This window comes from Alexandromys fortis, unplaced genomic scaffold, assembly GCF_014885135.2.
Source record: "Alexandromys fortis isolate MF-2015 unplaced genomic scaffold, M_Fortis_MF-2015_v1.1 scaffold_122, whole genome shotgun sequence".
NCBI classification, from domain to species: Eukaryota; Metazoa; Chordata; class Mammalia; order Rodentia; family Cricetidae; genus Alexandromys; species Alexandromys fortis.
In genome coordinates this window covers 1,224,411-1,234,269 of record NW_026068004.1, presented here as the reverse complement: position 1 = coordinate 1,234,269, position 9,859 = coordinate 1,224,411, and the positions used below count along the sequence as shown (strand labels likewise).

At 42.8% G+C, this 9,859-nt stretch overlaps 1 protein-coding gene across 8 annotated transcripts in view; it reads right to left on the bottom strand.

The window, feature by feature from the left end:
* Nucleotides 1-9,859, bottom strand: part of Macf1 (microtubule actin crosslinking factor 1) — a 329,723-nt gene that overhangs the window by 225,809 nt on the left and 94,055 nt on the right. The gene's annotated exons all lie outside the window — the stretch shown is intronic.

Sequence of the window (9,859 nt, the reverse complement as noted above, 5' to 3'; positions counted from 1 at the left end):
TCAAAAGCTGTTCTCCCAGAGGGCCAGGCTCTGATTTCCATCCCCACACAGTGGCTCACAGCTGTCTGTAACTCCAGCTCCACGGGATCTGATGCCCTCTTCTGACCTCCACGGACAGCAGGCACACAAATGGTGTACAGGCATACATGCAGGAAAAAGCACCCCAACGCATAAAAAAAAAAAATACCTCTAATGAACAGTCAAATTTGTCTTAAGTTTTTTGTTTTTGTTTTGAAGACAGAGTTTCTCTATGTAACAGCCTTGGCTGTCCTGGAACTCCCTTTGTAGACCAGGCTGGTCTCAAACTCACAGAGATCCACCTGCCTCTACCTTCCTAGTAAATGAGATTAAAGGTGTGTGCCAATATCACTTGGCTGAAATTTTTTAGTTTTTAACTAGGACTCAAGAAAGTTATACTTTACTATTATACACAAAATTAATCATCTCAAAGATGTTATATATCATAGTTTTGTTTTGTTTAGTTTAGTTTCCTTGAAATTTGGGCCCTACGAGTAGACAAGCAATTTTTTTCCCTCAGATACAATCCTTTAGTCTTAGATGCTCATGTGCCTTGCAAGAAGACTTATCTAGCTTGGATATTTGGATATATATTGGGAATATATATATATATATATATATATATATATATACAAATATATACATATATATATTTGGGAATATATATATTCCCAAAATAATCACATTCCTAGTTGAGAAGTAGGGAGGCATGGAGGGAAGTGGGGAGAAAAGGAAGAAGGGAGAAAAGAGAATTATTTATGGTATACCTAGTTACTAAAGGCAAAATATGCGAAAAAATTTCAGTAAGAATTAAACATAATATACCGTCTGGCTAATCTTTGATAACTCAGAATGCCTAAGTAATACACCAGACCATATGTAGATATTTAGCAAGTCAAGAACTCAAGAATGAACTTAGAGTTCCGAGTGTATGCCTAGTACTGCATGACTTCCAACCACACTGCATCTACTTACTTGTTCATAGGAAGTCAACACTCTGGATCTCTACAGTCTTTTCTAACTCAAAAACTCTTCAGTTCTGTGAAATATTTACTTTCTAGGTACTACATTAACTATTACTGGTAACAAAAAGACAATTATAAAGCTGGTCCCATAGTGGGAATCCACTAGGAAAATAACATGTATATAAAGTAATTTTCACACACGTGTTTTGTTTTGTCCTGATGGCAAGACTCAAGGACTCCGGGTAGGGAGCTTTAGAAACTTAGTTGAGGGATGGAGCAGTGCTCAGTGTCTGGGTCTGGAGGGGTGACTCAGTGTCCAGGATTGGAGGGGTGGCTCAGTGTCCAGGGCTGGAGGGGTGACTCAGTAACTGGGGGCTGGAGAGGTGGCTCAGTGTCCAGGGCTGGAGAGGTGGCTCAGTGTCCAGGGCTGGAGAGGTGGCTCAGTGTCCAGGGCTGGAGAGGTGGCTCAGTGTCCAGGGCTGGAGAGGTGGCTAAGTGTCCAGGGCTGGAGAGGTGGCTCAGTGTCCAGGGCTGGAGGGGTGGCTCAGTGGCTAACACCAGAATTCAGATCCCAGCACACACACTGGCTGACAACTGCAACTGCAGTTTCAGGGTTTCCAAAGCCCTCGTCTGGCCTTTGCTGTCACCACACGCACGTGCCACACGTGCACACACACACACACACACACACACAGATACACTCAGGCACACATATAATAAAATGGATAAATAAATTTTTAAAGGAAGAAATTCAATCAAATAGTCATTGCCTGCTGGAAAAATCAGAAAAGGTTCTGCATGTGAGGATAGGCCTGGAACATTGCCAAGGATTTAAGCATCTGAAGTAAGAAGAGTCGACCTTCCAGAAGGAGAGAATGTTCAAGAAGGAGAGTGGAAAAGAAGAAAAGGTGTACAAATATTTAGAATAAAGCTTGTGAATGGGATGGAAAGAGAAAAAAGAAAATTAACTTCTGCCCAACTTTAGTTATCTACATTTCTGAAAACTTGAGAAAAGTGACCACAGGAATAAAAAAATTCCACAAGCCTACAGAAAAACAAAACAAAACAAAAGATATCAATTAAAAAAATGATAAACTGGAGAGTAGATGAACAAATTTTTGTCGCTTTTGTTTTTCAAGACAGTGTTTCTCTGCATAGCCCCAGCTGTCTTGGAACTCGCTCTGTAGACCAGGCTAGCCTTGGCCTCGAACTCAGAGATACACCAGCCTCTGCCTCCCGAGTGTTGGTATTAAAGGCGTGTGACACCACCACCAACCAGCTCAAACAAATATTTTTCTTTTAGTTATGTGTAAGGGCCTGTGTGTGGGTGTGTGTACTGGAGCCCTCAGAAGTCAGAGATGTTGGATACCCTGGAGCAGGAGGCACAGGAAATGGAAGCTGGTAATCAAATTTACTACCCCGGACTAGAACAGCATTGCACTGAGCCATCTCTCCAGCCCCAAATAGTCAGAAATTTAAATTTCCGGGGTTTGATCCCTGGCACTGCTTTTTTTTGGGGGGGTGTGCCTCTTTAAAAATTTTTATATGTATTATTTTGTGGTGTGTGTGTGTGTGTGCGCGCGCGCGCACGCGCGCGCGCAATGACCTATGTGTGAGTGGTGGAGGACAGAGAACAATCTTGATTGTAGTACTTTTTTGGAGACAGGTTCTCAGGCTTACAACTCAAGGACACACTAAGTAGACAAGCTGAGTGGCCAGGAATCCCAGGGATCTGCCTACTTTCTACCTCATCAGTCCTGGGATTAAAAGTGTCCCACTACAGCCAGCTTTTTTGCTTGCAGGCATCCTAGAACTCAAACTCCTAGAACTCAAACTCAGGTCTTTGTGCTTCCAGGGGAAGCTCTTTACCAACTTAACTATTTCTCCAACCCGTGGTTAATTACTCACCAATCAGCTTAAGAACTAACACTAAAACATAAAACATTAAACTGGTGTGTGTGAAAGGGGTGTGTTATAAAGCCCAGGTAATCCTCCTGTCTGCCCTAATGCTGAACATTTTAAAGGAGATTCTAACATCATTGACAGCAACAAAACCAAACAATCAGAAGGAATTTACATGAAAAACAGGCACTGGTGAAAATAAATCAAATTAAAAACAAACAAAAAACCAGGAAGAGCAGGGAGACATCTGACTCAGAGGCCAGTAAGATGGCTCCATAGGCAAAAATACAAGCTTGGCAACCTAATTTTTTTGTTTTGTTTTGTTTTTTCAAGACAAAACTTTGGTGCTTTGGTGCCTGTCCTGTAACTAACTCTTGTAGACTAGGTTGGCCTTGAACTCACAGAGATCAGCCTGCCTACGCCTCCAGAGTGCTGGGATTAAAGGCATGTGCCACCACCACCCAGCTTGGCAACCCAATTTTAATAGCGGACACCCACTACGTAAGCAGCGTGAGAAGAGGTTCCCCAACTGCAAAATGAGGGAGGAGGGGCAAGGCAAGGGATTTAGGAGTACTCAGCCCACTTAGGCTGAGTACTGAAGAGATGGCTCAGCACTCTGGATGCTCTTCCAAAGGACCTGGGCTCAGTTCCCCATGTCTATGTGGTAGCTCACAACTGTCATTAACTCTAGTTCTAAGGGATCCAATGCCCTCTTCTGACAAACCATGGTAAACACATATATACACATGCCTTCATACATTCAGATCAAATGTTCATTATATAAAATAAAAATAAATCTTTAGAAATAAAAAAATAAAACAATGAGAAAGAGTGCTCATAGGCAGAAGACCTGAATTTGAGTCCTCGTACCGGGAGGATGGCGTTTGAGCCGTGGGTAGTGTCACACAGAAAAAGGACTATAAGGCTCAGCCACAATGAGAGTTCCAGGACAGCTCTGGACACACAGACCTAACTTAAAAAAATTAAAAAGACAAAACAAACAAAAGAAAAGTTGGGCAGGACTATTTAAAGTCTTAAATGAAAACTTTGGCTTTTACTCCATAGTCCATAGAGTATTTCTGAGGAGGGTGAGGAGAGAGACCTTGAACACTCTGGCTAACTGGGGTTTTAGAATATTCTCCATGACCAGCTGCTGTTCCACCTTTCATTAAAGACATCTAGCTCTTTTCAAGGAGAAAAGACAGCCTATACATTTTGTATGGCACGAACAAGAACATGTCAAGTTCCAAATTATTTCTGCTTGGTTGCATGCATCTCACCTAGTAAGTCAAGGATGACTTGTAAAACTTAATCACAAAGACAACCTTTGGGAAGCCCCCAAACTAAATTTCCCCTAGGGAGCACGTCTCCCTGGGACCTTTGGCACTTTAGGTTAGAACTCTGTTAATAATCTTTCTTCCATGGAGAGAGGCAGAGAGCAGCCCAGCTGGTGAGGGGGAGAATATGGCTAAGACCCAGGAAGCGCAGCACCCTTGTCTGTAAGTTCGGCCCCTCCTGACTCACTTCCTTCTTCTCAGCGATCACTTTTCACCTCGCGTGGACTTAGTTCTGTATAAAAGCAGAGATCATGGCCAATCAGCCAGGAGGCTTCTGGTGAAGACATTATCAAAAAACAAGCAATCCCCCCCCCTCACTTTGGAATTGCATTTTTCAATTTTTTAGTCTTGCTTATGATATATCACAAAAATGATGGAGGTGGGTCTTGTATCTTATCTGTTGATTTCATTGGTTAATAATAAAGAAACTGCCTCGGCCCTCATAGGACAGAAAATTAGGTAGGCGGAGTAGACAGAGGAGAATGCTGGGAAAAAGAAGCTGAGTGAGGAGTCGCCATGTTTCTCCCGCTCCAGACAGACGCAGGTTAAGATGCTCCCTGGTAAGCCAGCTCATGGGCTACACAGAATATTAGAAATGGGTTAGAACAATATGTAAGAGCTAGCCAATAAGAAACTGGACCTAGCCGGGCCAGGCAGTGTTTGAAAGAATACAGTTTCCGTGTAATTATTTCTGGGTATAAACTAGCCATGCGGGCGGCCGGGTGCCGGGGACGCAGCCCCGCCGCTCCTATTTCAACACAAAAAGTTATGTCAGCTGGGCGGTGGTGGAGCATGACTTTAATCCCAGCACTCAGAAAGCAGAGACAAGTGGATGAGTTCAAGGCCAGCCTGGTCTACAGAGTGAGTTACAGGAAAGACTTCAAAACTACAGAGAAACCCTGTTTCAAAAAAAAAAAAAAGAAGAAAAAGAAAAAACAAAAAGTAATGTCTTCTAGTTTTGGTGGTGGCCCATGCAGCCTAATGTCTATGTACTTTTGGATAAAAGAGGAACAGCAATTGAGCAATTGATACTGCTAAGCCATCTCCCCTAAGACCTTCCTCAAGAGGCCTGAAATAACTCTTTCTTTTCCTGTAAACTGATTTAACCTCTAACTGTACAATCATACAGACTCTGGCAGCTGCTAAGACATAGTTGTGACTGTGAACATACTCTTATAAACCTAATGAAAATAACCAAATTTAGTGCTTTGACAATATTATCAAAACCCATCTATCCTTAATAGCTTTATTCACATTAACCACTGGAGGGTGCTCTACTAAAAAAAAAAAAAAGAGTGGGGGGGCTTAGGAAGCTCTTTTCAAAACACTGGAGGAAAGCAGAGTACTTTCAGCAATAGGTAGCACCCCTGACATCAGGCCTTCTGATGTCAAGTTCCTGCATTTACGTCAAGGAAAGTGACACACCTCTAAGTCAGCTACCAAAAAATATGTCAGTCTCAATTCCAAGACACAGACCCTACTAGCCAGAGAATGGTGTTGAGTGAAAGAAACCACATGAGATTATGGCATTGTGAAAGAAGTCCATGACTAGCACAGGATGCTGTGGGCCAATCGTATATACACCCAAGACATGCACAGACTCGACCACATGCTCTGAGGGCACATGAACAACACTGCCCACACGAGAGTTTCTGAGGAGGGAACTAAAAAGCAGGTGATGTTTCCTGTGATCTATGCCAGTCAATCATTCCCGCTGCCCAGGCAACCAACCACACCATTCACACTCAAAGTTCCTGTCCCCACCTGTTCCTCTGACATCACCCTGTCATTATATTTTCTTTGAAATTCCTCTGATGAAAAATGAGTCATTTTCCTGCCAACACAGGCTGGAGCCTGTGGCATGCCATTCTCTGCCATAGTGTTCTGGAGCAAGGCGCCACCCAGCGGCTTTTCTAGACCTTATTTCCACACCACCCCAGGAAAGAATGCTTCAGAGCAAGCTTGTAGATGAAGTAATTCTTTGTGGATCTAGGAAGGTGGCTGGGAACCAGAATACAAACTGGATATTCCCATGGGACATAGAGCTGAGAATTAAAGTAGAATAGGGCACAGTTACGTAGAGGTGGGAAAACTTCACCCCCAGGGGTTTAGCTTATAAAATTTTAGATTCTGATACAAAATGTCATCAACTACTCTAGTAAATGGTTGCACACCTGTTAGGGACACAGAAGCTGCCCAGAGCTCCAGACAGCCACAGTCCAGCTTCAGGAGTCTTGATGGCAGCCTAATGGGCAAGGTAAAAACTGACAGAGCGACATCAGATACAAATCACCATCATATTCTTATTTACTCAATTTACATGTATTTATTTATCCCCTGTGTGGTGGTGGTGAGGTTGTGGAAGTCGGAGGAAAATGTTTGGGAGTCAGTTCTCGCCTCCGCCATGTGAGGCTAAGGGATCAAACTCAGGTCAGGCTTGGCAGCAGGCACTCTGGACCAGCTGAGCCATCCAATGCCAGTTCTACTCTAATATTTTTAACAGCAACTTCATTGAGAATTAACACACTGTACAAGTCTATAATTCACTTTTTAAAGTTTACAACGAATGGATTTTACTATATTCACGAAATAGTGCAACCATCTAACTTGAGGACATTTCATCACCCCTGGTGGCGCACGCCTTTAATCCCAGCACTCGGGAGGCAGAGGCAGGCGGATCTCTGTGAGTTCGAGACCAGCCTGGTCTACAGAGCTAGTGCCTGGACAGGCTCCAAAGCCACAAAGAAACCCATGCTCAGATGGCTGCTCAGAGCATCTGTAACTTCAGTCAAAGGGACCCAATGCCCTCTCTATCATCCTCAGGCACCAGGCATGCACATGCTGCACATACATACCTGCAGGCAGAGCATAGACGCAGAAATAAAAAATAAATAAATTTGGGGCTGGAGAGATAAGAGTGCTTATTGCTCTTCAGGAGGGCCTGGGTTTGGTTCTCAGCATCCGAGTCAGGTGGCTCACTGAAACCTGTAACTCCAGGTACAAAGGAATCTGACACCTCTGTTTGCTGGCCCCCCACAAACATGTCACACATACACACACACAAATAAATAAACATAAGTAAATCTTAAAACAGTCTTGCTACAACTCTGAATATGAATTGAAGCTGGTGTCTCATTGTGGCTTAAATCTGCATTCCTTTTTGAGGGGGAAGAGTTGGGTTTTGGAAAGAGGGTTTCTCTGTGTTAATAGCCCTAGCTGTCCTGGAACTCACTCTTCTAGACCAGGCTGGCCTCGAACTCACAGAGATCCACCTGTCTCTGCCTCCCAAGTGTTGGGATTAAAGGTGTGCACCACCACCGCTCAGCAAACCTTTATTTCTTTAAGGCCCAGTAATGTGGAGTGTTTTTCGTGTGTTTGCCTTGTGCTTACTTGCTATTTGCACACTTGCTTTGGAGAACGGCTACTCAAATTCTCTGTCTGTTTTTTATTTAGTTGTCTTCTTTCTGTTGAATTCCAAGATTTCTTCATATGTGTTAAGTATATGTACATTATTAAGTACATGATTTTCAAATACTTTCCTACTGTGTGGAATGTTTTTCACTTTAAAAACATTTTCATCTGGCTGGTAGTGGTGCACACCTTTAATCCCAGCATTCAGGAGACTGCTGGGTCTCTGAGTTGGAGGCCAGCCTGGTCTACAGAGTAAGTTCCAGGATCTCCAGGGCTACACAGAAAAATTCTGCCTCAGAAAAACAAACAAAAACACCCATTTTCTTTGTGTATATTTATTGTACAGGGACGGTTACACTGGGACATTTTCAATCGAGCTATGTTTTCTCATCTTCTAGATACTATCTATCATTTGAAGCACGACCATTTTCAATTTTAATATCTATATCTATCTCTCTGCCCTCTATCTATCTGTCTGTCTGTCTTGTCTATCTGAGACAGGATCTCGGCTAGACTCCAGACTACTCTAGAACTTACTATGTAACCCAGGCTGACCAGTATAGTTCATTAGAAAGACCATTTGCTCTCCCTTGGCTTGATCATTTTCTTCACACAGCCCAGTCCTACCTGCTTAGAGATGACACTGCCCACAGTGGGTTGGGCCCTCCTAAATCCATTTTTAAAAATTCATTGCAGACAGGGCCACAGTCCAATCTGATCAAGGCAATTCCTCACTTGAGATTTCCTTCTTCTTAGGTTACTCTAGGTTTGTGTCAAGTTAACAGCTAAAGTTAACTATGACAACAACACCTTTGAACAACTTTCTAAAACAGCCCACCACCACAGGTCTGAAGACATGGGCTGGAGGGATAGCTCAACTGTTAGGAGCACAGGCTGTTCTTTAAGAGGACCCAGGTTCAATTCCCAGCACCCACATGGCAGCTTACAACTGTCTGTAACTCCAGTTCCAGGGGATCTGACACATTCACACCAATGCACATAAAATGAATTTAAATATTAAAAAAAAAGACATAAGACATATAGACCTAGCCAAGCACAACTAGAGTTGAGAAGAACACAAACAGCTTGAGATATGCCAGAGTCTGCCAGATGTGGCTCATTTCTCCCTAATAAAGAAAAAGAAAAAAGAAAACAAACAAACAAAAAGAATTACTGTGCCCTGGATCTCTACTAAAAACTCCTCAAGAATTATAACTTTTCTAATTTATGTTTTAGTTTACAGAGTAGCATATTTCTTTATGGCTGTTTCATGCATACGTAGTATTAGTTGACCACCTCTCCCTCCCCAGAATCATATATTTTTTATATATAAGTACCTACAAATCCTTCTTTGCTGTGGGACAATGGTCTTTTATTCTGTCACTTGCATTATTTCTAATAAAACGTTGATTGGCCAGTAACCAGGCAGGAAGTATAGGCAGGGCGACCAGGCAGGAAGTAGAAGCAGGCCAACAAGAATTCTGGGAAGAGAGAAGTTTCAGTCTGCAGTTGTGACCCAGATGCAGAGGAAACAAGATGTGACTACCTCGCTGAATAAGGTACCGAGCCATGTGGCTAACACAGACAAGATTAATAGTCTAATATAAGATGTAAGAATTAGTTAATGGTGCCCAACATATGGACAACATCATCCACATAAAGCCTGAGTGAGCTTGGGAAGTAATTCTAGACAGAAAAGAATGGAGGTAAGCATGGCTTATTGATAGCAGCATTTTCTCAGATGGGCTCTGTTTGCTAGAGGCAAATGTGTCTCATTTAGAGAGATTTCCTAGGCTATAGAGATGGCTCAGGGGTTAAGAGCACTAGCTATTCTTCCAGAGGTCCTGAGTTCAATTCCCAGCAACCACATGGTGGCTCACAACCATCTCTAATGGGTTTGGTGCCCTCTTCTGGTATACAGGCATACACGCAGGCAGAACACTACATATGTAATAAATAAATAAATCTTTATTTTTTTAATATTTATTTATTTATTATGTATACAATATTCTTGCCCCTTTAAGAGGCTCTGCCACAAAACACTTAAATGGTGTTTATGAATAGCTGACAGCATGCTTCTTGGTGGTGGCATGGACCTTGAATGGCCACACAATTGTGGCAATAAACACAGCTCTGGCCAGTACCTCCACCATGAGGCTAGATTCTCAGAAAGCTAAGGAATGGGGTGGATCCAGCCATCAAAGCCACAGCTTTAATCCTAGCCAT